The following is a 9133-nucleotide window of genomic DNA, read 5'->3' as shown; positions in this document are numbered from 1 at the left end:
AATTTAATAAAAGATCATAATAATAATATTAAAGAATATATACAACACATCATCAATTAATCTATTTTAACTTAATTGACGGGAAACAGGTCGGGATCACTCACCTTGATGCTATAGAGATGAATATGTAAATAAATAGTTTAATTTGAATTAAAAATCTTTAAAATTACGTAAGTGAAATTATTTTCTAATCTCACAAGTTTACATTGTGGGGCCTACCTTTGATTGATCTAAATACATTTAAATAACAAGATATATCATTTAAATAAATTCATAAATTAGGAAATAATATTGTAATTATGGTGTTTTTAGAATTTGGCCCTAGAAATTTCTTCAGATTCAGGTTGTTTTCAATAACGGTCCTGAAAGTTGATTTTTTTGAATGTTCGTGCGACATTATGAAATTTTATGCCAGACCCCTGACTTCGTAAAAAAATATATTTTATAATTGAAAATTTGAATTTTTAAGCAGTTTGTGATGATTTATATGAAATTTTGGAGATTTATCTACTTTAATAATTTAATGTTCAAATAACATTTGATAGATAAATTGAGGCTATTCATTGATTGTCACTTGATCAATTTCAAGGGACAACCGATGATCATTTTGATCCGACCATCCATACATTTATTTATTACAATTGTTAATGATCACATTGATTGGTTAATGTGGTCGATTAGATGGTCAAATTGATCATCAAATCTGAATGTCATTATCATTTGATATTCAAATTTCGATAGTCGGTTCAGATTGAGTTAGATCTCAACCATCCAATTGGTCCACACAATAAATCAACACATGATTCATTGTCTACAATAACCTCAGATCGATGCAGTTCATCCAATGGTTCGATCGGTCCGAAATTTAAGATTTTAATTAATTTATTCTTAGAAATATGATGAACGGCGAGGATTTAATCACACGTCTCAAATTAGGACATAATTCTCTATGATAAGTTGTAGCTTACATAGAAAATTACTCTTCTGGTATTAATTTAATTTCTTTAAATTAAAGAACCTTGGTAAATCTATGATTGATATAGTCCCTTAAAGTGTTAAATAGGTCTGATTCTTGAAATCATTATGTGATTAAGTCTTAGAAAACTAATGAATTATACTGATCATATCGATCGTCGTCCATCATAGAAAAATCCTACCTTCTGCACATCAACCCTAAAGCTATCTTCATCAGTGTACCTTTCCACATGGATATGTTACGCGCATACAATGGATGTCTAATTGATCCAATCCATCCAATGTGTAGATTAATACTGAATTAAATTACTACAGAAAGGTAGTGACATTATGTTGTCTGACACCAACTCTTTCATAAATGAAGGTCGAGAGTACCATAGCCCACATCAAAGGCAGTGCATTATGCTGTTCGGCACCAACTCTTTCAGATTGTCTCCTCACATGCAGGTCTAGACAGCCTAGGTAACTCGTTGTCGGCCCACCATACCTATCTAGTTGAGATTATCAAATGGGCTAAATCTTCTAGGGATTGGGTTAAATTAAATGTGGATGGTTTGGCTAAAGGTAACCCAAGGTTGTCTGGGTGCGGAGGGGTATGCAGGAGTGAAAATGACAACCTTATATTCGCCTTCTCGATTGGGTATGGAGTGGGTTCCAACAACCGAGTTGAGCTCTGCGCGATCCATGATGATATTTCTATGTGTCTGGAGAAGGGGCTGAATAAGGTCGAGGTTGAATCTAATTCCAAAGTGATGGTTGATCTCTTGTTGGGGAAGTCAAGTACCACCTGGTGTTAGAGACCTTAGGTCTCTAGGATCTTGAATTTGGCTAGTAAAGGTTCTTTCTCCTTCGAGCTCATCAAGAGAGAGGGCAAAGGCCCAGCTGATGGGTTGGCTTGAAAAGGGAGCAAAAGGCAATCCTTCTCCCTCCACTACTAGATGAATGACCTTCCTGCTGAGGTGAGGGGGATGATCTTCCTGGATAGAGTCAGTTTGGGCTGCATTAGGACCTTCCTTACAGATCTTTAGATTGTTTTTCATTTTTTGTTAGCCTTTCTGGGCTGCTCTTTATGATAGGTGTCCCCTGCTCTTTTTGTCAGGGGTCGCCCGAATGTCCAGTCCTCTACATTTTCTTCAATCAATGAATTTTTCCCCTAAAAAAAAAAATTTACTACAGAAAGAAAATAAAGAGGAAATCATTGTACTAACCTAAATAGGCGAATTTAAAAAAATCTCTCTCACTTTTTCAATCATTTTTTTCTATGATCTTCTTTCTTTGGTTCTTTGAGTCATAATAGGACTCTTGCACCTACACACTCATTTCTTAAGAGAGAGGGTTTGTTGGGAGATTACGAGATATAGGAGACAGTTGGGATAAAGATATAAGATGAGTTCGACAGATCTCTCTCGCTCTCTCTCTCTCTCTCAATTTTTTTTTAATGAAATTTAATTTTATTTTTAAAAATAATTAGGCTTATAGTGAGCCTAATTTATCAACGATCTAGATCTCCCTAAAGGTTGGATATCATGATCGAGCATATTGGTGGACCCCACTAAAGTCATGATTAGTCTAAATTCATGTAGGGGTGGTGTGCTACTAGTGTGTAACATGCAAAGTATCTTATTTGGACTAATGCTAAATTCGTATGGAACCTTAAGAGACAGGAGTTTCGAGTGGTTTCAAACTTCTTCCCCTCGATAATTATACAAACACAACTGCGTCCCCAAGCCTACGCATTTTTTAGACATTTTTGTCCTATCCCGTGCTTCTCTAAGGGTGTATGGTGTGGAAGATCTTGGTGATCAATTCTACAATGACTTCTTAGTCATGTAGCCTGTATTTAGCTTTTTTAATCTCCATACGTGATCTGTAGAATGGTCCTCTTCAATTCCGCATTATAGTTTTACAGTTGGTATTAGAGCCATCCATGCATTGACTATAGCAGATTCTTTTAGAAATTCTTTATGCATTTTTTTCAACAAACCTATGGAATTTTATTATAGACATATAGTGTGTCTATGTAGAAGGTATGTCAATGGATACAAGCCACCCATCTCTATCAATTTCTTAGTTGTTTGGGCCATCATGCCCTGATCGATTGGGTGTCAAATTTTGGATCTTCCTGCCATCTAATCTAATTAGTCTAAGAATTATAGCGTATCCACATTCTCATCCGACAACAAGCAAAACGGTTTTAAATGGCGCCAATAAGGTATTATTAGGGACTGCCAAAATTTGGCATCAGAGCTGATTGTTGTTGTCATTGATGGTGGTAGCATGCTCAATAACGAGGTCGCAAAAAACTGAGGAAAGGGATGGACACTTTCTTTTAAATGTCAAAGGAATGGTTTTGATTCCATTATCATTCGGAAGCCCTAACCTTCGCAGAATATTGGAGCACCGATCTGCAACCATGAACGGCGGCAACCCATCTTCGATCCAACTGATAGTCTCTCGTTTAATCCTAATTGTGAACCGTCTTGTCTTCTTCCTTTCGTTCTGGCATCCATCTGAGATGGTGGTGAAAGCTGCCATTATCGTTGGCTAGATACTGCTGTGAGTGGTAGAAAATCCTTGAGGAGGCCAATCAATCATGAGAGAGAGAGGAAAACAATGGTAGTGTTGGTTTAAGGTAAGGGTTAGGGTTTTTTTAACCTTACTTAGATCTCATGCTGTCCTTTTAGGCATTATTTTTATGTTTTCAATAAGGTGGATTTTGACCTTTGCTTTAAGTAGGTTTTGGGTCTTTAATCGTTATCAGGCCTAAAACATTGGGCTATGTAGACATTAGTTAGTGGGCCGTCTCGTGGACCCATGTAGGACATTTTGTGTATAATTTAGACCGAGCGGCTGGAAACTTGATGGCCCCTAGTTTGTGTCTATACCCCTTAGTTGCACCTATTTTTTATGGCTTATTTGAAGCCCCTTTAGAGCCCAAATATGAACTTTCATCTTGAGTCAGTATGAGGGCTTGGGGTATTTGGCTGACTTAAGCTATCATTTTAATTGGGTTTGGGCTCAATTATGGGGCCTGTGACCAAATCTCTACCAGCCAGTTAGTGGGCCTGTTTTAGAGTTGTGGGCCCCAATTTGGGCCTATTAACAGATGTGGTTTTGGCTATGTATTGGATCCATGCACTGATTTGGGCCTAGAAAAAGGACCTATTTTGCTCATTTCTAAAACTCTACTTTAAGCTTTTTATGGGTGTTTATCTAAGATTTGGACCATTTATTAAGCTTACAATGAGTGGATAATTCGAATTATTCATTAGGTGGATGATTAAGGATATAGTTTTTTCATCACGTGGACATTAAGTATAAAATCTGAACCGTCCATTTTTTAGATGTTAATGTAATCATTTGATTGTCCATTTGAAGGTTTAACTAAGTCCTCCACCTCATGAATGTCTAGGACTGGACTTGGAATGCTTATTGATGATGTTCAAATTATATAAAGTCTTGATTCGGCTCACTTGTGGGCCCATTACCCATACTTTAAGAAGTTGTCATAACCATTTGTTTAAAAGGAAAGGGGTAAGTGAAATTTAAGTGTTTGTTTCCTTTTTGAATATCTGATTTTTCAATAGTGAAAATCAGATACTTATTGAGCTAAATCTGACTGCTTTTGATAATCTATTAAGGGCAGGATTATTGCCTAATCCTGCAGTCTAAATTTGTGGTATTAGATTCGGTGGTGTTATCCATTATAGTGACCTTAATTAGTGAAGATATTTACAAATTTATATTTGTAATATTGGGATTTGGTTGTTGGATTGCAAGTAGTTGCGGTTGCGTTTAATGCGGATGATAATAAAAACATAGATGATCATTGTTTGGCATGGATACAAGTGGTGTTGATTAAATGGTGCTAGTGCCATAAGGTTTAGAGGCCCATTTCACTTATAAATGTTGAGTGTCTCATATTTATATAATTGAAATTGATTAGAAACATGTTCAGGAGAATCACTTGTATATCATAATCCTGTCACATATGAAAGGTGATGTTGATGTGACCGATTCTCACCGGGATTGACTAGTTGGGCCCATCTTCATCCTGAACAATTCAATTGAAGGGGCCCACAATCAATTAAATTTATGATAAATTTTCCTGATATCAAGTTTTATTCATGAATTGTATTATTTAACCAAGTTAACATTCAAACTTAATGCAATTTATTTTTCCTTTTAACCGGGCCTAATTATCCCAAGAGGAAAGAGTCCATAGAGTTCCTAGGGAGCATGGCAAATGATCTTATCATAAGAAAAGATGAAATTTTTGGTAATTAGGATAAAGCTCATAGTGCTCATCTAGTAACCTTAGGACATTAACATAATGGGAAAAGAAAAAGAAAATATTATTCTAAAAAGGGATCTTTACTATATATGGCTGACAATAAACCCGAAGATCAATCGAACAATAAGCAAGCTAAGAAGAATAACTACTTTTACAAGAAGCCAAGCCATCCGGAAAAAAAAAAAAAAAAAAAAACTGTATTAAGTTGAAGTAGTGGCTCCTAGAGAAGGGTAAAGATTATGGCTTAGTTTGTTTTGAGTACAAGTTGATTAATGTGTAATAACATTCCTGGTCAATAGATTATGAAATAATTATTCACCTTGGTAATTTCATGCAGAGTATGCTACAGAGATAACCATCAACTAATATGGAGTAATAAATATATATTGGCAATGATGTCCATTTGAGTCTATAGGATTAGGTTACAGTCAGGTCATATGTTGGATCCAATAGATACATTTTTTGTTCCTTACATAAGGTGCAGTCTAGTCTCACTTTCTTGTTTAGACAAATCTAGTTCTATGTCCAAATTTGAGAATGAAAAAATCAGTATCTATACAATTCAAATGTAGTTGGTAATGGCATTATGGTTAATAACCCTTACCAATTGGACGTAAATGCATCACACATCTATAATGTGAATGCTCAGAATCGAAATAAAGTAGGATATAAGTGACTAGAATATGAAAATTCCTCCTTATTGTGGCACAGACAATTAGGCCATATGTCTTGTGAGTGATTAAAAAGGCTAGTGCAAGAAGGAATTTTTTTTTTTTTTTACTTCTCTGACTATGAAGTATCTATAGATTGTATTTAGGGTAAAAAGACTAGAATCAGAAAAAAAAATAAATGTACAACTAGGAATGTATGACTCTTAAAAGTGATACATATAAACATTAATGATCCATTTCCTAAAGCATCTTCGAGTTAATACAAATTTTTTTTTTTTAATAAAAATAAAATATGGACTCATGCCACAGAACTTTCATTAATCTCAAAAACTTTACAGCCTTTCAAGTGAGTCCCGACAAAAAGGTTTCAGACCTCACTTCTCATGTAATTACATAACTCAAAATCTAAAGAAAAACTAGCTAGAAGGAGACCTGAGACTGCATCCGACTAAAGCCACCACTAGCTCTATACACCATGACAACCACAGCAGGAAATGAAGGGGAGCCACCCCGAAGCAACCCCTATCATGAATGTCTAATGACCCTAATGCCGGCATTGTCCAAAATAAGAGCACCCCTCACTATTATTGAGAGGTCTGACTGAGATCCGTAGATTCTGTTTGGGCATCCATCACTAGCTAATCTCGTCAAGGCGTCAGCCATCGAGTTCCCTTCCCAGAAGATATGATTGAAATTGAGATTGATGTTCCTGTGCAATTACTGAATAACACCTAACTTATACCAGATGTTCTAAGAAATGTTGGCCTGAGGCTCGTCTATCGCACTAGCAATGATCTTGGAATCAGTTTCTACAATAATGTTGGGGAGGCCTAGCTTAAAGCATATTGTAATACGATCAAGCATGGCTTAGGCCTCCGCAACCGTATTCGTAGATAGCCCATATCCTCTGTGGAAGGCAAAGATGGTCTTACCACAGTGGTCCCTACAAACTAAAATTGAAAATCAATTCAAAAATATGATTAAATTCGTCAGATCTAATAATGGTGGTGAATAATATATATATTGCAACTTGAAGATTTCGCAACCTATGGCTAAGAACATATTGTATGCCAACTCAAGAAAATTATCTACGGGTAGAAACTAGTGTCACGACAGTAGTACCTAAAGTTTCTTAAAGTGATTTCCTGATATTTTTTTCAATACTATAAAAGAGTATATCTACATTAAGATTAGTGGGAGCAATTTCATCATTTTGGTTTTATATGACATTCTATTGGCAAGCAGGGACATAAGGATGATGTGTGATATTAAAAAAAATTCTTGTCCTAAAGACTTAGTGATGCCTCCTTTGTCATCGGCATTGAGATATGTCGAGACAAATCACATAGAGTGCATGCTTAGCCTATCATAGATGACCGATATTAATATGATACTCGAAAGGTGTCATAATTGTGCTCTTTGACAATCTCCAATTGTAAAGGGTGATAAACTCGGCTAGTTCCAGTGTCTTAAAATGATTCAAAAAAGAATTATATGAAAATTTTTACATATGCGTCAATATTAAGAAGTATCATGTATGCCCAGGTCTGTACATGATTGGATATTACTTTTATAGTTAGAATGCTCAGTATGTACCTCTCCAATCCAAAGATGCAACATTTGATATCTACAAAGATGTTATGCTACCTGCAACAGACAGAGGGCTTTAGACCAACATTTAGAAGGTCTAACCATTTGGACTAGATTGGATATGCCGATGCAGATTTTGCTAGCTGCATTGATATAAATATGTCCACCTCAGGCTACATCTTTATAATGGTTAGTGGGGTTGTGTCTTGAAAAATCGTCAAACAGTCAACGGCAAATCGTCAAACAGTCAACGGCAAACTCATCCACCATAGAAGCTGAGTTTATTGCTTATCATGAGGCATCAAATCATGCACTATGGTTGCAATATTTTTTCTTAGGTTAACAGGTATTGAAGCATATCTTGAAATCATTAAGAATCTTGTGTGATAACTCAGCTATTATTTCCTTCTCAAGTAAGAACAAACACACATCAAGGTCCAAGCATATCGATCGACATTAAATGTTGTGTTGGCTATCGTGATCTAACACTAGCAGCCTTGATGGACTAGATTGTAGTATTAAGAGTATATTTCAAAAAAAGAAAAAAAAAAAAAGATTGTAGTAGTGTTTCATGTATTATCCAACAATTTCATCAGTTAACCATTTGGGTGCTTTTTTTTTTCAAAATTAAAACATGTTTTTAAAATGTGTTTGAAATTAAACCTTGACATTGATCTATGTTACTCAAGTGGGAGAATGTAAGAACTCTAATTGATCAACAATCTAGATTTCCCTAAGGGTTGGATATCATGATTGGGCATACTGGTGGACTCCACTAAACTTGTGATTAGTCTAAATTCGAGCATGGATGGTGTGCTACTTCTGTGTTATATGCACATTATCCTATTTGGACTAGGAATGCAAAATTCATGAGGAGCCTTAAGAGGAGTTTCCATGGGTTTTGAAACTCATCCTCCTCAACAACTATATAAACACAGCTGGGTCTGTAAGCCTACATGCTTTTTTAATCCTTTTTTTCCTATCCCATGCTTCTCTAAGTGTATGATGTAGTGATCCATTCCGCAATGACTTCTCAATCAAGTATATCTTCATTTTACTTGTTTGATATTGACTTATCAATCAGGTACCCTTTATTTAACTTGTTTAATCTTCAAACACGATGCATAGAATAATCCTCTTTAATTCTGCATTATAGCTTTACACATACATCAACAATAAATGCTACATTGATCTCTCACCGATGTAAGCATTGCACAAAGGCGCAAGATCAAAATGGCCAGTAAGGTGAGTCCGGTTGTGAAACAATCTGATTTGGACATCAGGTTGCCTGTATGAGTGTCTTTAATTTATCTTAGTTGTTCATTGCTTTCATATATGTCTATCCAACCTCATGTTGACCTAAGTTTCTCAACAAGGTCATCTACGTGGCTAGACTTCTTAGAAATTTGGACTTTACACACGTGCCAGGTTGCTGCATGCATGATGTTGAGTTACTGCACCCAGTTGACTTGCATTCAACATTCATCATGCGAATTGTATTTAAGTATTTGGCTGTCTTCTTAAACAGAAAAGGAATAACAAATCATTGTCTAATTTACCAAAAATATAGTTGTATGTGAGCACTTTATTATCCCTCATCATC

Source organism: Magnolia sinica, chromosome 12, assembly GCF_029962835.1.
Source record: "Magnolia sinica isolate HGM2019 chromosome 12, MsV1, whole genome shotgun sequence".
NCBI lineage: Eukaryota > Viridiplantae > Streptophyta > Magnoliopsida > Magnoliales > Magnoliaceae > Magnolia > Magnolia sinica.
The sequence above is the reverse complement of the archived record's forward strand: the minus strand, read 5'-3'. Positions refer to the sequence as shown.